This window comes from Schistocerca gregaria, chromosome 2 (genome assembly GCF_023897955.1).
Source record: "Schistocerca gregaria isolate iqSchGreg1 chromosome 2, iqSchGreg1.2, whole genome shotgun sequence".
NCBI lineage: Eukaryota > Metazoa > Arthropoda > Insecta > Orthoptera > Acrididae > Schistocerca > Schistocerca gregaria.
In genome coordinates, this window is record NC_064921.1 from 426678098 (window position 1) to 426702433 (window position 24336).

The 24336-nt window shown below is 40.8% G+C and overlaps 1 long non-coding RNA gene and 1 other non-coding gene across 2 annotated transcripts in view; one reads left to right on the forward strand and one right to left on the reverse strand.

The window, feature by feature from the left end:
* The window catches only part of LOC126324201 (uncharacterized), a 167734-nt gene that overhangs the window by 111267 nt on the left and 32131 nt on the right, over positions 1–24336 (forward strand). The gene's annotated exons all lie outside the window — the stretch shown is intronic.
* Trnai-uau (transfer RNA isoleucine (anticodon UAU)) lies at positions 9007–9081 on the reverse strand. The gene has a single exon. It is a non-coding gene; the product is annotated as a tRNA-Ile (tRNA).

Here is a 24336-nt window from a genome sequence, read left to right on the forward strand (position 1 = left end):
AGAAACCAACCAGAAGATACAGTATATTGAGTGATCAGGCGTATCTTAATCATTAGTACTATTTAAAAATATTAATTGAAATACTGAGAAAAGAACCAATTTATTTCACCCAGGCCATGTGGAATGAAAGTCTTTAGAATGTTCGTGCCTCTATACCGATCATAAGTTCGCATACTACTGAGTGTGTACCGACTTGTTACACAATCGGCTTGCAAGGTGGACTCTATTCTTACAAGTCTACGATTTTTAAATTATACTTGTGAGCGCCAAAGACAAAATAATTGCTGATGCCTCAAGGTTTACTTGAATTCGAGGAATTTGTAGAACAGGATACTGAGTATAGTGTTATGCTTATAAAGGACACTAAGTTTATAAAATAATTTTTGGATATGTGTAATAACATGGCTCAACTGCAAGAGGGATCGGCGGTGGAAAAAAGTAAGGTTTCAGCTACGCAACAATCCACAGGTACCTGTGGCAGCACTACCAACTATATCACGATGTGATATTTTATAGGTGAAGCCCAGACAGAGATATGTGGTGTGTTTGTATTCCCAAAGCGTGTGAAGAGAATTTAATTCGGCACACTCATTTCACTTGGGGACACTACGGTGCTCTAATTGCTCTAAGAAGTTAATTGTTTATTGCTATTTTCCTAATATGCTCAGACACACCCAGCAAGTTTTTAAAACTTGTATTGTTTGCCAGAAGGCTAAGCCTTCCAACCAGAATTTTGAAACAGTACTACATCCTATACGCCCACAGAATCCACAATAAATAGTTTTTATTGATGCCACAGGACCCTTGCCCTGTGCTCGAAGTGGTGTTAAGTACACAATAGACGTATATTATTTATTTTTCAAAGATGTGAAATTGTGTGCCAGAAAATCTACGGCAGCTAAGCCAATCATCAAACATGCTGAATGACTACTTTCCCTCTGTTGGGAAACCTCAAGTAATTTTACCTGACAATGCAACTAATTTTACCTGCAAGGCTTGGAAACAGTTTTTAAGCGAGCAGCAGGTCCTGCAAATTTTGGCATCAAAGTATAACCCGCAATCTAATTCCATTGAAAGAATATCTGTGAGTTAAACAGATCCACAAGAATGTACCCAGCAGGTAATCAATAAAAATGGATCGAGTGTTAAGTGTCTTTGAACAGGTGGTAAACAATCTACCGATTTACAGCACATCAGTTACACCGTCGGATCTAATTCATAACAAGGAGGACAACGCCGGGGTTAAATCCATTCCATCTGTTCCGAGAGAACAAGTAAATTTAGATGATAAAGTGAGACAAGTGCTAGTTTCTATTACAGATAATGCCAATCGCAACGGAACATTTTAATAGGCAATTACATGGTATAAACAGATTTGTTATTGGAGAGAAGTTCTTGTGTCAAATTCATGTTAAATAATTTTTGTTAGCTAACAGAGACGCTATGTAGCAAATTAAACTTTCTGGCCTTTACACCATTGTATATATTCCACACGACGGATCTTATCTAACTGCATACCCTCACATCGGTGAAGTCAAAGGACTTTACGCACACCGAGAGGTAAAGAAGTTTTATTATGTTTAGTATCACACTTCACACATGTTTATACGCACTAATACCCTATGTTCTCTATGATAAGAGAAAGAACATCTGACCGAGGTAATTTATGTTTATACTATGCAGCAAAGCCAATTGTCAGAATAATGCAATTTTGTTTTCACCGCAAGCGAATGTGGACACGTTAAGTAATTAAACTAGGATACACAGAGAGGCATTAGCGACTAGTGAAATAAGCACAGACTGTAATTGTAAGGTTTTAGTTGAATGATTTTTTTTAATCACTGTGGTTTCAGTTTTAAGTCTATGAATACAGATACCTGAAGCGAACAATTAGCAGAGATATTGTATTAAAATAAAGCAGTGTATTTTTTTTACCATTTGTGTATCCAGATAATAAAGATCTGGGTAAGTTGCGCATAAAATTCGGAGTGCCTAAGGCACGGTATTAGTATATGGTTACACAAGTACATGCCATGTTACATAGAAACTTTAACGACGTACACCTACCACTATGCAATTTTGACGCAACTGAATTAATTATAGTACGTTTAATGACGATGATCTGATTTCGAGCTGCTGAAGAAAGTCCCTCGCATCATCTACTATTTACTCTGCAACCAAGCCTAAGTTATGTGAATCAATAGATAATACTAATGATAGAGAATTAGTGTGAACTGGCAAGGATACATTTATTTATCTTTATCTGTATATGCGAGGGGATAATTACGCTAATGACGTACGATTTGTAAGCAAGAAGTAAGGTAAATACGACACCGTCTACAAATAAACGCAAGGTAAGTTGCAAACGCACACCAAGTCATACACAATTATTTATGGATGGTGCCCGTCTTCATCTGGCCATAAAAAGCAGTAAAATTATACAGAAGTCACAACTATGTTGTAAAGTTTATCAAGAGCTTTGGCTGCACACAACACGCTGCTCAGTAACGCCAGTGGAAACATGAGTTTTCCGTCATGAAAACATGATATAATTACTATCAATAACAAAAGAAAAAAAAGAAAACATGCATATACTTTGAATTTTCTTATATTTATAATATGTTATTCAAGATAGGTGGGAGATATTTTATGGGTGTTGAGAGTTGAGAGGTTACAGAGGTCACGTTGATTATTAATATATACACATACGAGTGTAGCGAAGAAGCAAAAACAACATGGGACATGTACAGTACACTGACTCACACTGAGAAGCAGTCTAGCTCAGGGTGACCAAGGTTCATTACAACTAATGTTACTCGCAGTCCTTGTTAGGATATTCTTGTTTGTTTTGTATTTATTTGTGATTTTAGGTATAGACATTTTTCCTATTCGTGATTCATTAATTTTTTTCTTTCTTTGGAGCTTGTCTACTGCGTTGTTATGTAGGTGTGGGTGACGTAAGTACGATGGATCTAACTTTAATAGTGGCAACTACACTACTGGCCTTTAAAATTGCTACACCAAGAAGAAATGCAGATGATAAACGGGTATTCATTGGACTAATAATTTATACTAGAACTGACATGTGATTACATTTTCACGCAATTTGGGTGCATAAATCCTGAGAAATCAGTACCCAGAACAACCAACTCTGGCCGTAATAACGGCCTTGATACGCCTGGGCATTGAGTCAAATAGAGCTTGGATCGCGTGTACAGGTACAGCTGCCCATGCAGCTTCAACGCAATACCACAGTTCATCAAGAGTAGTGACTGGCGTATGGTGACGAGCCAGTTGCTCGGCCACCATTGACCAGACGTTCTCAATTGGTGAGACATCTGGAGAATGTGCTGCCCAGGGCAGAAGTCGAACGTTTTCTGTATCCAGAAACACCCGTACAGGACCTGCAACATGCGGTCGTACATTATCATGCTGAAATGTAGGGTTTCCCAGGGATCGAATGAAGGGTAGAGTCACGGGTCGTAACACATCTGAAATGTAACGTCCACTGTTCAAAGTGTCGTCAATGCGAACGAGAGATGACCGACACGTGTAACCAATGGCACGCCCTTACCATCACGCCGGATGATACACCAACATGGCGATGACGAATACACGCTTCCAACGTACGCTCACCGCGATGTCGCCAAACACGGATGCGACCATCATGAAGCTGTAAACAGAACCTGGGTTCATCGGAAAAAATGACGTTTTGCCATTCGTGCACCGAGGATCGTCGTTCAGCAAACCATCGCAGGCGCTCCTGTCTGTGATGCAGCGTCAAGGGTAACCGCAGCCATGGTTCAAAATGGTTCTGAGCACTATGGGACTTAGCATCTGTGGTCATCAGTCCCCTAGAACTTAGAACTACTTAAACCTAACTAACCTAAGGACTTTAAACACATCCATGCCCGAGGCAGGATTCGAACCTGCGACCGTAGCAGTCGCGCGGTTCCGCGCAGCCATGGTCTCCGAGCTGGTATTCCATGCTGCTGCAAACGCCGCCGTGCAGATGGTTGTCTTGCAAACGTCCCCATCTGTTGACTCAGGGATCAAGACGTAGCTGCAAGATCCGTTACAGCCATGCAGATAAGGTGCCTGTCATCTCGACTGCTATTGATACGAGGCCGTTGGGATCCATCTCGGCGTTCCGTATCAGCCTCCTGAACCCACCGATTCCATATTCTGCTAACAGTCATTAGACCTCGACCAACGCGAGCAGCAATGTCGCGATACGATAAACCGCAATCGCGATAGGCTACAACCCGACCTTTATCAAAGTCGGAAACGTGATGGTACGCATTTCTCCTCCTTACACGAAGCATCACAACAACGTTTCACCAGGCAACGCTAGTCAACTGTTGTTTTTGTATGAGAAATCGGTTGGAAACTTTCCTCATGTCAGCACGTTGTAGGTGTCGCCAACCTTTTGTGAATGCTCTGAAAGGCTAATCGTTTGCATATCACAGCATCTTCTTCCTGTCGGTTAAATTTTCCCATCCGTAGCACGTCATCTTCGTGGTGTAGCAATTTTAATGGCCAGTAGTGTATTTATTTACAGCTCGTACAAAATAGATACGTGTTTCAAACTTTTACTGGCCTTCAAAGTAGTCACCAACATTGTGTATGACTCGTTGCCAGCAATGTGTAAGTCGTAGGATACTTTTAGCAGTGCCAGTGGTGTTGACAGTTCGAGCAGCGCGGTCTATTGCCTGACGAATATGTAGCAGTTCTGAAGCGAATGCCGTGAAGTGTTTCCTTCAGTTTTGAAATCGCGTTGAACTTACGACGGCTTAAATCAGGGGAGTGCAGTAGGTTGTGCACCTAGCAGCCCCATAATCTGGTCGTCAGTTGTATTCCAAGAATGAACAGCATAGAGACCGAAGTGGTGGCACCTTCTGCAGGACCTGACCATCACTTTGCGGGACAATGCTCAAGCACGTACAGTGCAAGCTGTTACTTATTTGTTTGACTGATGGGGCCTGGCGGTATTCAGTGACATGTACGTTACACGCTTAGAGACAAGTGAGAACAATTTTTATACCACGAGCCTTCTACGTCGAAATAAATGAGACTTCGTGGGTCGAGGGAGCCTGCTTCGAGACGTGTGTCTGTGCACTAGGACAGAGTGCCGTTGGCAAGGTAAACAATAAAGTGCAGTACTTACCTTCGTGCAGTGAACGTAGGAGATGCCCTGTGGTCCCTTCTCACAGCTAAGGTGCGCGACGAGTTGAAGCGGGAGCAGCAGTCGTAAATGCTGCGAACGCTGCACTAAACACTTCTTAAAGATGCATTGGCCGGCACGCCCGGCACCGATCGTGTAGGCACGATCGCTGGACTCCAGACGGTGCATAGCGTGCCCCCAGACTAATTGTTGCGTGTGTGGTTGCTTGTAACTGACGCATTATTGACTGATGGCGTGATGCAGGAAGACAATTTGAATGGAGAGCAAAATCTACATTCTAATGGACACTCGCGATAGCGCGAACAGATGCAGGGACACGATGTCGCCGGCCGTAGTGGCCGTGCGGTTCTAGGCTCTACAGTCTGGAACCGAGCGACCACTACGGTCGCAGGTTCGAATCCTGCCTCGGGCATGGATGTGTGTGATGTCCTTAGGTTAGTTAGCTTTAATTAGTTCTTAGTCCTAGGCGACTGATGACCTCAGAAGTTAAGTCGCATATTGCCCAGAGCCATTTGAACCATTTTGACACGATTTCCTGACCCACTAAATAAAGTCTGACGACTACAGCATATGATCTACGCCGCACGTTACGAAATAAAAACGACACCCATGTTCACTGAACTTAAGGCAGAACAACACCTATGTTTATGCATTTGTTGGTGTTAAGTTAAACAAAGTACTAATCTCTGTACATTTGTTACATGTTTATCTTGCCCGTGATGATACAACTATGAAACGCAGAAAGGAGTTGCACTGGGACTTTATCAAGTACATCCTGGTATAAAAGAGCAAGACAGTGGAGAGCATAAGCAACTATGACGAAGAATTTATCACAGTTATCACTCCAGATACCCTTGCTAGCCCTGCAGCCTGGATGGGCACACCAAAATGTACGAAGTTCTTATGAATTTTTTTTTATTTTCAGAAAAAAATTGTAGAATCACCGAAAAGACTTCTGAAACGTAACTTCGTTGTTAACGTGCTACTGAAAATTTTATTTGTACGCAGGAACAATGACGTTACAAACCAATCAAACAGAACTGAACTATGGACTTGTATAAAATATAATTTAATATTAATGTATTTGATGTAAAGGACGATGAAGTAATTTTTATGTGTAGTATATAAGTTAATGTATATTTTGTGTACCCTAGTGTATATTTTTTCATTACTAAAAAAACATACATGTATAGTGTACTAGACAAACGAATGTTACAACAAGTGATTAGGTAGGTGCCAGAGCCGGCACCAGAACTACATAAACAAAGTGGTGATAAGAAACCGCTTAGAAGACACGAACAGTGCTATTCTAGTACGTGTGTAAAAGAGTGAAAGAACTACCAGTGTGTAAAGAGGTTGGGCTCAATGCCTGCAATGACATTTCTTCTGACAATTCACACAAGCGGTAACGTAAAGAAACGTAATAATTTTTTCTTATTGATAAATGTATAGATAATTATTCGATTCTCGTACCAAAGATTCACCTGAAAAGTATTTAACACTGATGGGGAAAAGAAGATTTACGCTCTTCGTTTATTAGTTTTAGTAATAGTTACATTTCCTTGTTTTCATATCCTGGCGATAAGACGTATAAACGAAGGGCTCTGTAATTTTAAGTCAAAAGGTGCTAAATAATGAGAGCAACTTCTTAAACAATGCGATTTTCTCATTTACGATGGATTCCAGCTCCTGTAACGCTGGAAGATTATTATCAATTTAATTCTGTATGGAGATTGTAGGTGGAGGTGACGATCTTCTCGTCGGCACTGCTCAACAATAGAGGTAAGTGAATGTGTTCATCTCTCTCCCTATGTGGCCGCCAATGCCAGTTTCAATACTTACGTCATATTTGCCGTGAGATTTGGAACCTGTAGTTTTTTTTCTTCATTTAATTACAAAGTCCGATCAGATGAATAAGTGCATTTAACCCCAATTTTTTTTACCCAAGCCACGGAGTATGATAATGCTTAGAATGTACGTCCCTCTATCCCGGTCGTAAGTTTGTATACAACTGGGTGTGTACTGGCGTAACTATACCTATGACCCATTTCCCTTAGATTATTATTTCTTATTTTGAACCACTCACTCGCGAATGTAAGTGCCCATTTTTTTTGTGTAGTCAGTCGGGCGTGTGCCTTAATAACGTTACTTTTATTATTCACTGGCTTAGTCTCCACAGTCCACCTTTGCCTCTGTCGCAACGGCGTTTCAAGCGAAACATTTATTTGGCGACGTTCATACTAACTCTCATTTCAAAATTACGACACCGGCTGACTAAGGTTTTAAGAATTTAACAGGGCATTTGCATAGTCAAATAAAAACGCCTACTTAATAAACACCTACAAATTAATAGCAGGTATGTCTGCTATAAAATTAAACCACTAGAAACATACAGCGACCATAAATATATGCTCAACCAAATAATGTATATATCATCCACATATTACTGTTTGACTTTTCAACAATTTGATATCGTAGCTGAAAAATTTCTGTTAAATTGCTGCCCTAACGAAATAATTAGTAAATTAATTCCGCAAATATAAAATATAGAAAAACAGCCAAAACACAGTTACCAGCCATGTTATATGTCTCAGTCCATCTAGACAATATACACGACAGTAGCAATACATGAGCAATGTTCTACTAGAACATAAAAATGTATAATGAATATAGTGTCACCCATATTGTGCCACAGGCCTTTCGTTAATGGCGATTTAGACGAAACAGATCCGTAGTGAAAGTGAAATAAATAACATAACAGAGGAGTGCGTCGGGACACTCATAAATATGCCACTTGCAGGCTATTTGCTTAGCATACAACCATGTGCGGAGGAACCATTTCAAGGGAAACCAACTTTATTGGTTTTATTTCCTTTTATCTCGTATCAGCATGCTATGTTATCCTGTAACGCGGGAAATGCATATCCTATTTTCATCTATTGTACTATAAATTTTTTCCTTATTTTGTTACCTGAAGGTATGACATTTCTGTGTCTTTATATATTGTAATTGTTTATGTCGACGTATAATTGGTTTGTTTTGTAAATACTTGTAAATAATTGTATTTTTACGCTGGGCATTGCCTAGGGAAAACTATGCTATCGAACGATTACATCGATAGGTCGTGCGGAGAACAAAAGTGTTTAGGATCTTTGGTAGTGTTGGGTCTGCTGCGTGGAGCGCGGGCAGAGCAGAGTCTGGGTGGGTAGGGCGGTGGAGCAGGTGTGTTGAGTGACGCTCCCGCGAGCTGCAGCGCATTCGGGGTCTGGCGAAATGTAATTGCGCTCGACTTGCTATGATATTTTCTGGCGCTGACGGGAACATTAGCTGGCACACATCAAGAGCCCGTTACGCCAGGTGACCGTGTCGAGAAGAAGGCGCGCCAACATCCAGCTTCTGCAACAGCGACGGCCAGAAATAAGTAATTGTCGCCACCCCCTCGATCGACGACTTCAAACCTTAAATCAACCAACATGGAAGACTGAAAGCACGTAAAGTTTTAGAACTGTATGGCAGACCTCAGCGTTTCAAACTGTTCCATTTGCATCACTAAAATACAGCATGAACCTTTCTTGCTCATTGTCCCAATTGCATTACCAAGCAGGGTCCCTTCTTTTTCCGAAATGAAGCCAAATGTCGTTGAAAGTCAAACGCCAGCATTAAAGTAATATCATTCCATTTCACTGCTTTAATTTCAAAGTTCAGTTAAAGTATTCATAGCTGGCTACAAAACCAAACAGAACTGTGAAATGATAATCAAATGGACACCCTAGCTGCAAACAGGCGTTGGTGTACTTCATTGTGGACATGTTGAAAATGTGTGCCCCGACCGGGACTCGAACCCGGGATCTCCTGCTTATATGGCAGACGCTCTATCCATCTGAGCCACCGAGGGCACAGTGTATACAACGAATGCAGGGACTTATCCGTTGCACGCTCCCCGTGAGACCCACATTCCCAACATGTCCACACCACTACATTCGAGTGCGCCTGAAATGATGGATTGTTTCCAGCTAGGGTGTCCATTTAATTATCATTTCATTTCTAGCAAAGCTGCATGTTCATCTACGGTAACTGTTCTTTCGGGAACAGATACTATCGCCATGTATAGTTAAAACAGAACTATATTTAGATTACACAAGCAAAAATTAAGAGTGCGAGTTTTGTTACTATGTTTAACTTACCTGTGATTGCAGCTCAGCTTGGTACGTATTAAATTTTACTATTTTTAATTGTTCAAAATCATTTAATTCAAGTTCAAAGTTAAATCTCTTATTTCCAAATTGCTTAGATTCAAGTTGCTTTTGAGATGATTGTTGAGATAGCCCAAGACTAATCTTATTTTATTTAATTTCGTAGCGCTTCAGAAACAAAGTTCACTATTAATTTCAGTCACTAAATTAACTATCAGTTTTCCAGTTTCATTAATTCTTTTGCCTAAATTAAGTCAGAATGTAGCGAAATTTATTACCTCTGACAAACATTCAGTTTTCACACATCTCGCGTCAACCTTCAGTTGCCACGCTTTTAGTGCTATTATATGTGCATTAACGTTTCTTTTTCAGTTATTATAGTAGTTGCCCATAGAACTGGCGACCGTAATTTTCCCCAAATCTCAAATATCTAATTAACGCCAGTTAATTGTTAACCAAACGACTGCACATTTACTTCCTTTATTAACTTTGCCCTTTTTTAAAATTAATTTCCACCAATTTCATTTGAGTTTTTCCTTTCATTTAGATGTAAGCCTTTCCTCCCTCTTTACCGACAGATTAACTTCGGTGACGATTGCTTTTCCCAAATTTCTATTAGGTACAGGCGGTTTAATTTTTGACTGTCATTAAGGTCGTTAAATGAAGGGGAGGTTACAACCCATCACCCACAATTTAACCACTGTTAGCTCTATTACATAAATGAATGTGTGGTTAATTGAGAGTGCATGTTTGATTGTAGAACTAGTGTAGCTCTCTTTGTTATCTTTGTAAAAACGAGGGGAAGTTTCTTGGTTTCAAAGCTCGCTTGTGGAGAGAATGGGCCAGAGATAACTTTGCCTCTGTTTTTTCAGAAGTTCTTCTCGTGATTGGTCAGCCAGACCTAAATGCGATCTGTGCAGTTGTTCACCGTATTCTTGTTAGAATGTTTGTTCGGTAAACTAGTGGGTACTTGAGTAACATTCACTGACTTTTTAACGTCTACTGGACTGGGCAGAACGTCGTGCTGTGGGGTCAATTTTCTTGAATACTGGCTGGCAGCCACTAATACTGAGGCACCCTACCACAAAGCACGGCGTCTGGCATGTTTTGGAACGGTATTGGAAACGGTAAACATAGGTCTGACTGTGAGATGAGTAATAAATGCTGCTCTCAAGGACTTTTAGGACAAAACATTTCGCATGGAAATCAAATTAGCCAATTTATTTTGAAACATAAATATTGTGTCCATTGATTAATGTCAGCTATCAAGAGATTTCTCTGTAAATTTTATCAGTGTCAACTTCGTTTTGTTTTCACTAAACATCCCCCTTAGGATATCTCCATTGTGCTCTACAGATTTCATTGATCCGAATATATGATCACAGGTCAGGTTTGGTAGCATCCGTTTGCAGTTTATAGGAATTATTGGTGAATTTATCTTCTGGTATCATTTTTCCCCTGCTGCAATGAATCTATGGCTTTTTAATGTGTTCCCAATAGCAACAATGTTCCATCTTTCTGATGCTCCGATTCTATTCTAATATAATAACGTCTATAGGCTTCCTATTTTCTCATATTCATTACCTCCTCATTTGTTTTCAAGAAAATCCTACCTAATTTTGTTGTCCCTAAGCTCTACTTGTACATTCATATCCTCTTTCGAAATAATTATTTTTCATTGTACCCTACCTTTTTGGCCAAACCTTTTCTTATAGCTTCTCAATGCATTTCTTCCCATTCATCACAACTCATTCTCTTATATAGCCTATCCCCTCTTACGCTAACTTAAATCTACTGAGCTCAGATGCTTAAACTAAGGGATGAGGCAACGCAGCAGCACGAACATTAACACAAACAAAAACGAGAAAAAATTCAAAGTGGTAAAGCCAGCAGCAAGAAATGTAAATGAGCAAAGCAAATGCTACATTACAACTAATATGAGCTAACGTGCAGCAGCAAGAAAAAGAAATCAGTAGTAAAATTGGCTTAATACAACGTGAAATTTAGTAGGACAATGTCTGACGAACAGCAGCAGCAAAAGCAATAAACTATACCTAAAGATAACAAAGCACAACCAGAAAAAATGTTACAGTAAAGATAGTAATATAGATAAAGGAAGTGTCTATTTACATCTACACTCCTGGAAATTGAAATAAGAACACCGTGAATTCATTGTCCCAGGAAGGGGAAACTTTATTGACACATTCCTGGGATCAGATACGTCACATGATCACACTGAAAGAACCACAGGCACATAGACACAGGCAACAGAGCATGCACAATGTCGGCACTAGTACAGTGTATATCCACCTTTCGCAGCAATGCAGGCTGCTATTCTCCCATGGAGACGATCGTAGAGATGCTGGATGTAGTCCTGTGGAACGGCTTGCCATGCCATTTCCACCTGGCGCCTCAGTTGGACCAGCGTTCGTGTTGGACGTGCAGACCGCGTGGGACGACGCTTCATCCAGTCCCAAACATGCTCAATGGGGGACAGATCCGGAGATCTTGCTGGCCAGGGTAGTTGACTTACACCTTCTAGAGCACGTTGGGTGGCACGGGATACATGCGGACGTGCATTGTCCTGTTGGAACAGCAAGTTCCCTTGCCGGTCTAGGAATGGTAGAACGATGGGTTCGATGACGGTTTGGATGTACCGTGCACTATTCAGTGTCCCTTCGACGATCACCAGAGGTGTACGGCCAGTGTAGGAGATCGCTCCCCACACCATGATGCTGGGTGTTGGCCCTGTGTGCCTCGGTCATATGCAGTCCTGATTGTGGCGCTCACCTGCACGGCGCCAAACACGCATACGACCATCATTGGCACCAAGGCAGAAGCGACTCTCATCGCCGAAGACGACACGTCTCCATTCGTCCCTCCATTCACGCCTGTCGCGACATCACTGGAGGCGGGCTGCACGATGTTGGGGCGTGAGTGGAAGACGGCCTAACGGTGTGCGGGACCGTAGCCCAGCTTCATGGAGACGGTTGCGAATGGTCCTCGCCGATACCCCAGGAGCAACAGTGTCCCTAATTTGCTGGGAAGTGGCGGTGCGGTCCCCTACGGCACTGCGTAGGATCCTACGGTCTTGGCGTGCATCCGTGCGTCGCTGCGGTCCGGTCCCAGGTCGACGGGCACGTGCACCTTCCGCCGACCACTGGCGACAACATCGATGTACTGTGGAGACCTCACGCGCCACGTGTTGAGCAATTCGGCGGTACGTCAACCCGGCCTCCCGCATGCCCACTATACGCCCTCGCTCAAAGTCCGTCAACTGCACATACGGTTCACGTCCACGCTGTCGCGGCATGCTACCAGTGTTAAAGACTGCGATGGAGCTCCGTATGCCACGGCAAACTGGCTGACACTGACGGCGGCGGTGCACAAATGCTGCGCAGCTAGCACCATTCGACGGCCAACACCGCGGTTCCTGGTGTGTCCGCAGTGCCGTGCGTATGATCATTGATTGTACAGCCCTCTCGCAGTGTCCGGAGCAAGTATGGTGGGTCTGACACACCGGTGTCAATGTGTTCTTTTTTCCATTTCCAGGAGTGTAAATACCTGTGTCATATCTCAAGACCAGAGTGATGCATCATGGTAACTTCCTCTACTCCGCAAGTTACCAAGCCATTGAAAAAATTAAGTTTGCAATTCCTGTGAATGGAAATGTCTATTTAGATCATAACGTCTACATCAGTTCTCCTTCCTGTACTTCTTTTGTTTCCTAGAGCTCCCTTTTTTAAGAAAGTAGATCATAAAATTGTTATTTAATGGATCTGTAGACAGAAAGTATTTACATTAGTACATCTATTAAATTTTATTTTAACCAATGCTGCAGCACAGCTAAAAACTAGCTATCAAACAAAATAAGCAAATATATACAAGGCAAAGCTTAAAGATGTCTTTCACTAGCCATATGGCATTTCATAAGGCAGTAAGAAAAATCTATCAATCATCAATCATCAATACTCACAACAAGGTGTCTAGGTGCAAAATATTTCTCATCATTCAATAGGATATGTCAGTAAATATCAGAAAGTACGAGCTCCAAATGTAATCATATGTTTTCAAGTATGAGTATGTCGTATTTGCGATGCTTTCTACAAAGAAATGTCCATAGCGAGGTTCTTAGCCTCTTTTTCTACATCTGTGACTCTGAAAAGCACACAGTAATGGTTTTTTTCCAAGTGACTGTGGCACAACTGGGCGCTCGCAGTGTCAAGGTCACTTACCTTCCTTACCAAAATATTTATGACAGCAGTTTTCGCTACAGTGACATTCTCACATAAATAAAAAAAAATCGCAGGTTGAAAATTTATATTAGAAGTGTGTAGAAACAAAATCTCATATGCAACAATGCCCTTAAGATTTTCCATCGGCATTGTGGTACTCGCATTCACACATGTACACACATTTCATAACTTGTAAAGCACGATTCTTGGTTTCCAATATCCTTTTTCACAAACCATAGTCCCTAACCCATACTCATTATTCCTTACCTTATTACATACATACATATTCGTCGACACTTCTAAAATATTTCGTCATAATAAATATGTAGCATAATGAAATTCCTCATATAGCATCATCTCATTGATCATAAACATACCCTAACAGCGTAATACACATCGTTGTCGTAATAACATCATCATAACAGATCAGTCACATGTGAAAATCGTTGTAGCTTCTTTCATTAATTTCAAAACCTAAAATAAAATTTTCTGCTCGTTTCAATACTGTCGTCTACCTCAAATGTACTTCAAAGAGCATACCATACAAAATACATCATTCAAGGCTCTCATAGTATCACAATGGTTCGAAAAAGAAAATTAACAGTTCACAAAGTACAGACAAAATACAATTTCAAAAGTGTGAAATTATCCAACTGTGGATTTGTGTAAACATGTGTCTTTGATGTATTAAAAAAAAAAAAAACGTTTGTCTCTCTGGTAAATAATCAGATAGCTGTGTAATTCTGTGTTAGAGAAATATGGTACTGATGTTTAACACTGAATAAGAAAATACCATATTAGCTAGGACCTCTTACATTTGCCACACACTTAGACTTTTTGACATTTGGATTCGATTTTAAGTAACTCAGCGGTTAAATCTTCGCGTGTTTGTTCAAGCGTTGTGTCTAACTTTCGAAGATTTTGTTCAATTGTGTCTAGCTTCTGTTGCTTTTGCAGATTTCGTTCCAGTGTGTCTTTCCATTCGTTGCATGAATTGCAATAACAATGTATTAGTGCCTAGAACATGTTCCTATATGCTTTTCAGCAGTGCATTTGCAACGTCAGCAATCGCATTTTGAAAAGCAGAAAATCTGCCTTGACTTGACTGAGAAAATGGTAATGACGCAAAACCTGAATCTAAAGTATCTGCAAGATTTTGTCCTGTCATTTCGGGCTCCTGAGGCGAGTAATTTCCGACCTATCGGTCGACAATACTACCCTGTTCACTAGCTGTTTCACTGTCTACATAGTTATTTATCATCTGGTCTATTTCAATATGCACAATTACCAAATAACTATTTTGAATATCTGTTAATTCACTTACCTCACAAAAATCTTCGTTACTCGAACTTCTTCAATACAGCTAACGCCAATACTACCAGCTAAATAAAAGATTCTACCTACTGAAGGCAATAACTACTGATAGGCATATAGTTAGCAAATGAAAGATTTTGATAGAAAACAAAAAATGTATTTACCTTAACAGTGTTCAAAAGTCATACATATATAAATTCTTGACATCTATTTTGGCAAATTTCCTTTTTCTGACGGACATACGTCCAGATCGTATGCTCATAGTAACATCTCAAAAATCTGGCATCTCTCTCCCCACATCCACAACTCCTGGCGGCTCACCACCAACTGCCCAAAGCTACTGGCTGTTCACATCCAACTGCCCAACACTACACTAGTGAATAATCCAAGAATGAGTCCAACCAGCAACAGACTGCACACAGCACAGTCAATGATTTTAATACAGAGTGCTACATGGCGTCGCCAATTAAAAATCATAAACGGCCTACTTACAGTATTTCTATTACATGATTTCATGGCTCTGTACTCGCTGGTGGCTTCTTTAAGGTTTTATGGGGAAGTGTATTTACCTGAAAGTTTTATAAGTTTAATAAGAAAAAGGATAGGTAAGAAAAGTAAACATTTTGTAAGAACACTAAGGCCCTTAATGTAACCATGGGTTCAGGGTGGTACGGTGGTGGGGTCGGTGGACTCTGTTGTGGGGTGTGAACTATTGATGGCTCCGGCGGGACGAAGCCTACCCGTCGTTTCTAGGTCCCTGGTCAATACACCACACAATACACAATACAAGGCACGTAATGAAACTGGTGGAAGGTGTACTATGTGACTCAGGTACACCAAACCGCCGGAAAGGAAGCCGAGGTAGTGTCGCAACACAGAGGGAAAACAGACTCAGACAGAAAGACTGCTGGACGTAGTAATGTACGATGGGTATTATATGGGGGTGCTGTAGGAAAATCGATAATGTTTACAGTTTTAGAAAGAATACTGAGGACATAAGGTCGGGGTGACTACTGAATAACAAAGTTATCGAACAAGACTGGCGAACTTAATGAAAAAATTTTTTGCAATAAATAGTAATGTTGTGTTAAAACAGCTGGAACCCAGAAATGAACAGGAAATAATATAAGTCAAAAGGAACAAGAGTAGGCCTATTAAATTTTCATTTAATCACTTACCTACATATCACCAAGAAGAAAAGATCGACACACTTAAGTGGAGCTCATCGTCGTCGTCTTGACGTCAACACAGAGCAGATTATGTGCATGTGTAGCACAATATACTTCAAAACTAGTACATCAGAGCAGTGTTTCAAGATAAAGACTAGGGAAATCCTGTAATCCAGATTAAAGTTTACATGTTGCAAATTCTCTCACTAACATTTCATTTCTGTCAGACTGGTCTGCGAGACTCCGTCCCCTTACTTAGGCTTTACACCTGGCTGACGCGACTGGTCTAATTACGGTAGCAGATCCCTTCTGAGTACTAAGTACTGTTGAGTGGTACTTAAGATAAGTAAATAAATTAGTGAAATCAAAGTGAAGTAGAAATTAGAAAATAAATGAAAAACTTGGTTTAGTTTAGAGAGTTACATACTGGAAAACAGCGGGCACAACAGAAGAGACAATGGCCGTGAAGTCATGAAGTTTAGAAGAAGCCATCGCCCTCCCCACATAAGCGGACGCTGTCGATTCAGCCGTCAGGGCATCGCCCGACCGGCTCACGTATTTCTCAGTTGTCACATGTGAACACGGGCCCTCGCCTACATTCCAAGAGCCAATGGCCGACGTTCAGAAGATTCTTCGAGAAGCTTTTCAACGTGACAGACGAGGCAATGACCGTGAAGTCGTTCATCTCCAGTGAACTGAAGTGAATAAATACGCGAGGCGCATTGGGCCCGACAGAGTAAGAAGGAAGAAGGGCAGTAGTTTGCAGTCAGTTTCGGTGCTGACGACCGTCATGTTAGAAGAGACTACATCATACACAGACGCATCAAGTCCGCCGCTGTAATGGAATAGCAAGCAGCAGCCTCGGCGCCAGAAGACAGAAGTTACAAGGTATTTGAAGTCTGATTTTTACGTACCCGGGTGACTCATGAGGACGGGAAGGGGATGGCCTCACATCAGCAGTCACCTGTGAGCTGGGATGAAGATCTGACAGCCGAAGACTGGCAAGCGGGAGTCCGTTGTTCGACTCCGGGACACTGACCTTCCCCCGCCGCGCCGCTCCGCTGGCCGACGCACAACACAAGAGAAACACCGGGACACCACATCGAAGGTATCACCGTCCGATTACGACTTCGGTCTCCATAATTAAATGGGCCACAGTATGATGCGCGTCTCCAGTCAACTGGGCGAAACGGCGACACGAGATACACACAGCCACGCGTAATCAGACGCCGCCGCTGCCGCAGCAGAAGGCTTCGCAAACGACACAGCTGCCGCTCTCTCAGCCAGAACAAACGAGTAAGGGAACAGTTGTACAAATCTTCAATAAAAGTTATCTCATCTAAAAATGCTGTTTTCATTCTACCTCATACCCGAGCCAAGGAATAACCCACCCTGCCCACATGATGTTAAGAGAGAAAAATTAATTTATTTAATATTTTCTCCCTGACATAATGCTTTAGAATCAAATGCCCTTTGCAGTAATGCTCATCCTGACAGCTGACTAGCATCAAAAGAGTAAAACCAGTTACATTTAGTGACAGAAGTGTTACAGTACTGAATGATAAAAACACGCTGTAGAATTTAATTACAGTGATTATGGGGCCCTAAGCTGTAATGGTTGATTCTCATTGAATTTTCAATTGTTCCTCTCTGTGGGATGGGATTTACTGGCTATGTATATAAAATCATAGAATACTATGGATCCAGAATTTATTAGACAAACAATGTAATAAAATACTGATTGTAACAACGTAATAAAACTTCCGAGGATGGAACATTCATTATTGCAGTCCCTGTTCTGGTGGGTAACATTAGTGACTGAAATTAGTTGTTGGCCACGTTCGTAGAAGGACGAGGTGTCAATTTGGTCATGGCGATTCAGTATCATGATTAAGAATCGTCAAGTCGTGTGGTAGTGACTCCAAGTCGTGAAGTTGACAGAAAATGAAGACAAATATGGTACTTGGGCAGAACAACCATTAGGCAGGTTAACGCTTCCATCTGATTCAACTAGTTTTGTGCATATTATTCCCTATAATGATGGTGCTACAAACTAATGTTACAATGAGCTTCGATGGTCGCCGTCGAACTGAAGTAGCTAGAGGGGGCCCTTCACCATTGCTCGTCAGGTATGCGTTATCAGACTCCCAGTCTCCAAGTCTCAAGTCTGCTTCGAACGCCTGGAAGGGAATAAAATTTTTCCTACTTCACAGCTGGAGGTCGACTCTTCTCATTCAAAAGCCCAAGCATGAATCCCGTCTTTTCCCTGGCAGGAGTAAGAATTTATGAAATGCGCACTCCCCGTGCCTCGCGACAATGTATTTTCGCGCCTGAAATTTCCTAACCGATCGCTTATTTCACTGCCGCCAACATTGGCCAGTGGCATAATTTTAAAATTTCCTCCATCCTCCAGCGCCTCCGTAAGAAATCCTTTCACAATCGATTTCTTTACTGCCCTGTCCAGCTTCTTCACTGTCATGTTCACATATTGGAAGTCAAGATGCGCACCACAGGCTGCCTACCAATGACGCAGCGACTTTATCCCGCCATAGCGATTCCGCCACCTTGGGAAAAAGTAAAATAATAATAATAATAATAATTTTTTACTCTTGTAGAATCGGCTTGAAGGACCACCAGCAATGCAGTAAATCTCAGTCGGTGGTAGTTTTCGGTAACCTTTCTAAAGATGTTACATTCAAGTAGAGCCTAGGCTTCTGCACGCCCACGGTGACGTTTCTCTTAATTCCCTTACACTACTGGCCAGTTTTTCTGCGGACGTGCCATATTGTCCACAAGCTGGACTGAGGCTAACAAGTAGGGGGTTTAATGTTATGCGCTGCAACTGCATCCTGCTATATTGTCTTGGACTGGACGGACTGTGGCCCGGCTCCTGTCTGTACTCTGGCACAGAGCCTGTTAGTCCCGCTTTCTACTTGGCGTAAATTCACTGCCCATTTTCTGAAAACGGCACCGACATCTGCATCCCTAGGGAATGATTCCTATGGCTGTCCCTCGCACTCTTCCACCCTACTGAAAGTTAATACTGCTCTTGCAATCAGTGCCATAAACTACCTTACGATTCTTGGGCAAATTTTCCGGTTCTACATGTTAGAAGCATATTAACTCAATTCCATCTCTATTTACTGTTGAGATGTGGCTATCCAGATAGGGCAGACCCTTTGTAAGTAGGCTGTTTAGGTTTTCTTATTGGTAACGCCACGTAACGCTCTGTATGGAAATCACTGGCTGTGCTGTGTGCAGTCTGTGGCTGGTTGGCAGCTGGATGTGAACAGCGCGTAGCGTTGCGCAGTTGGAGGTGAGCCGCCAGCAGTGGTGGATGTGGGGAGAGAGATGGTGGAGTTTTGAAATTTGTAAGACTGGATGTCATGAACTGCTATATATATTATGACGATTAAGGTAAATACATTGTTTGTTCTCTATCAAAATCTTTCATTTGCTAACTATGCCTATCACTAGTTAGTGCCTTCCGTAGTTTGAATCTTTTATTTAGCTGGCAGTAGTGGCGCTCGCTGTATTGCAGTAGTTCGAGTAACCAAGATTTTTGTGAGGTAAGTGATATGTGAAACGTATAGGTTAATCTTAGGGCTATTCTTTTGTAGGGATTTTTGAAAGTCATATTGCGTTGCGCTAAAAATATTGTGTGTCAGTTTAAGCACAGTCGTGTATAATTTTTCCAAGGGGACGTTTCATATGTCGACCCTTAGCCGAGGATACCTCACTGGAATCTTCTGATTTTTTTTTCTTGTAGTTTGTGTAATTAGTGTAGCTTTTGTTTATTGCTAGCGCGTAATCATAGAGAGAATTTCCTTTGTAGTTGCATTCTTTCACTGTTGTACAGTAAAACACTTGTGGCATGCATGTAGTTTTGCACGAAGTATTTCGCAGCTGCGCTTGTTCAGTGCTATGTTAATGTTTTCTCTTATTTTTGCTCTTCAAATTGTGGTTTTCTGTGTTACCGTGTGAAATATTGTGACAATAATGGCGTGTGAAAAACGTAATACTAGGCTCCAAAGTAAACTGAGAAATGACAGTGATGACAAGCGTAGATTACCAGCACCACTGTGTAATGCATTAACAGACATTCAAAGTAGTAATTTGGTAATAGTGCATAGGGAAATGGAGCTGGCTGCAAATAACAGTGTAGGCAGTAAAACAATTAGTGAACAGGGAAGCATTATCGATCGATCGGTCGGCAACAGCTCGCGTCAGGAATCTGAAATGACAGGACACAATCTTGCAAATACTGTGCATTCAGGTTTTGCGTCCTCACCGTTTTCTCAATTAAGTCAAGACACATTTTCTGTTTCTCAAACTGCGAATATTGCCGGTTCATATGCATTTCCGAATAGCACTGAGGAACATGTTTCAGACACCAGTGCATTGTTTAATGCAACAAATGGGACAAAAGCTTCAAAAGTTAGACACAGTAAAACAAAATCTTAAAAACTTAGACACAATGGAACAAAATCAGAGACAAACACAGCAAAAGCTTCAAAAATTCGACACAATGGAACAAAATCAGAGACAAACACAGCAAAAGTTAGACGCAATGGAACAAAAGCTTCAAAAGTTAGACTCAGTGGAACATACGCTTGAACAAACACGTGAAGATTTAACTACTGAATTACATAAAATCGAATCGAAATGTCAAAAAGTCTGTAATGACATAAAAACACAAATTTGTGAGCATTTTCAACCTATTTTTTCGCGGCATGAAAATGCATTACAGAATCACGAAGCAGCCACAAAAGAACTGCAAACTATTGTTCATGAAAATCATGAGACCTTGCAAGCTAAAATTGACTCAGTTGCATCTACCGATTCGGTTACGCAACTTGTAAAAACTCAAGAAAACTTAAAGGACACAGTAGATACTCTGAAAATTGGTTCAGAAAGACACATGGAGGAAATTGGTTCATTATCAGAGGGAGTAGTTGAACTTTCGGATCAGCTAAATAATTTATCTACGAACGTAGATGATAATCTGAATGACACAAAACCGGTAGTCTCTAATGACACAGAAGAGTGCGAACAAATTAGGGAATTCAAACAAAATCTAAATCAAATTAATACGCAACACCAAAGAGAAATCCGGGAAGTACAAGACAGCTGACACAGGTAATACAAGAATTATGTATTTCAGAGGACACTCGCGCTCCAATACAGGAAGAGGGACATAGAAATATGTAACTGCCACAAAATAATAACACAGGGCACTTCGGAAATCATGAAAGAAAATGTGCAAGGTGCTCCGAATTTTGAGATGGAACCGCCGACACGACGTAACAATGACCGATATGCTACTCGCTGACACGATGATTTTGACTATAAACTGTTCATTACTACATTTAAATTCAAAACATTTAAGAATTCTGGCAACGACATTCATCCACAAGCGTGGCTCCATCAATTCTCTCATTTTTTTCCTCCCAACTGGTCATTAGAGCACAGATTAGAATTTATGTATGGCTACTTGGAGAATGAACCACCTGTAAGAATGCGATCGGTCATTCACGATAGTCACAATAAAGGAGAATTTTATGATGCCTTCGTCTCAGCGTATTGGTCTCAAGCTACACAAGACCGAGTAAAACATAGCATCATAATGATGAAACATTTTGAATAATCTGAATTTTCCACTCTCGTGAAATATTTTGAAGACATGTTGCACAAGAATCAGTACCTGTCAATCCCATACAGCCCCTCAGCACTCATCCGCATCTGCTTAATCAAATTGCCTAAACATTTACGGCATATTATTTTGGCAGGACGTTGCAAAGACGACATTGAAGCTTTTCAGGGACTCTTACAAGAATTAGAAATTGACACTGACAATCGCGGAATCGGGGGACGCGAAAACAGGAACACAACAGTTACAGGTCACATCCGTCGCAATTCCGCGATGAAAGAAATAATAACTGAACACGACAAGGCTATTCTCACAACACAAATCGTGACCAAAACAGACACCACCCGTATGATAACCGTTGGCAGGGTAGTAATAATTACAGGGAAAGACCACCTCTCCGCGGTAGTGACTATCACAGAAACAATCAGAGAAACAGACAATATGGGAACCAAAATAACTATTATCAAGGGAGACAGAATAACTTCAGACGCAACGGTCCACCACGCAGTTACGATTCAGGGAGAAATTCTCCACCACATGACCGACAACCAAGAAACTATGTAAACTACCGACAAAACGACAGACCTGAATCCCATCAGAACTGGCAAGCTTCAAACATGGCAGGGCCTTCTCGTCAAGGTGAATTTGTAGAAGTTAAGTCTCCTAATCCCAATAACGACGCGCTCCAACAAAGAGACAGACAATGACTCGCACCGCAGGTAGCCACGTGCGCCGGCTGGCTCAGCGAAAAATAACATAGACGCCAACCATGAGCAAATTTTAGCATTCTTTACCGACGTATACCGCATGATAATTGCGTTTAAGTTAATTTGCTGCGAAATGAGAAAAGGTAAAGAATTGCCCTACATTTCACATGCAAAACCGTTTATTGGAAGATAATCTGCTTTTTAACTTTGTCTTTTCCATAAAGCTGTTCACTTCACGTTACTAGTATGCTTTGTCACACTGAGAAACTGTTAACATGCAACAATATTTTGAAGTTAAATATCCAGTCTAGAACCTGGGGAACATTTTTAAACAGAAATTAGGAATGTATTGTTATAGTGGACGACACAGTGTTGTATTTGTACATTCTTGCTTGTTAGTTGCAAGATTACGTAACGACCATCAGGCTTACATACTTAGGACATATACTGGTACTGCTAATGAGATTTTAGTGCAACATTTTGGTTTACGTGAAGATACATTCTGGATTTAAAGTACTTTCTGAGAGATATCAGATGACACGGTGGTTAGTTTATTTGACAGCTACACGATTTTATCACGGCGCTACTAATGAGTGACAATTTACAATGTTGCTTTTGCGGTGTATCTGTTTTATATCTGCACAGTTTTTCTGAATTATTCTTGAAAGTAAAACACGTTTTAGTGGTAACTTTTGTGGCATAGCTACAATGAGATAGCCTTTTCCGTAGCACAACAATACGTTACAGAACAGCACTTCCTTCATCACGGCAATAAGCGTAATAACTACGATATCTATACGCAAAGCATTTCACTTTTGATTATTATGAGGTAAGTACATTGACTTCTGCAGAACTTAGCTTTCGGAGGACGATAAATACGAAACTTCCACAGAGATTATCTTACAACAAGACGCACAGTTTAGCGCTACAGTACACGTATTTGAGTGATTAATTTTGTACTTAAAACATTTATTTTTAAATATATTTGAAGTACAATGATACAAAGGTTTTCCGTGATACATTTCATTCCATTGCTGTAATCTGTAACACCTGAGGATATAATTACATTAATCTTCAGGGGGTATACGCTTACTTTGTGTACCATGTGTGTGGCAAGCACAAGGAGCCTAGCTAAAATGATATTTGCTTATACAACTTTACACATCGGTACTATATTTCTCTAACACAGAATTACACAGCTATGTGATCATTTAACTGAGAGAGACAAATATTTATTTTACTACATCAGTGACAGATGTTGACGTAATTAGACAGTTGGATAACTTCAGTCTTATGAAATTGTATTTTGTCTGTACTTTGTGAACTGTTTGTATTTTTTCGGAACCATTGTGATACTATGAGAGCTTTGAATGATGTATTTGGTATGGGATCATGATTTTTAAAGTACGTTTGAGGTAGATGACACTTTTGACATGAGCATAAATTATTTTTTTATGTTTCGAAATTATTGCAGAAAGCTATGACGTTATTGAGATTTGACTGAGGTGTTATGATGTTGTTATTTCGACAACGAAGTGAATTATGCTGCTGAGGTATGTTTAAGCTGATGCTATATGAGTTATTTGGTTATGCTACGTATCTGTTATGTTGAAATATTGAAGAAGTGTCGACGAATATGTATATGTGTAATAAGGTAAGGAATAATGAATAACGGTTAGGGACTCTGGTTTGTGAAAAAGGCTGTTGGAAACTGAGAATCGTACTTTAAAAGTTATGAAATGTATGTAAATGTGGTGAATGTATTACAATGCCGACGAAAATTTTTTGGACACTGTTATATTAATAGGATTTTGTTTCAACAGATTTGGAACGCAAATTCTTGACCTGTGAAATATTTTTATATGAGACTGTCACTGTAGCGG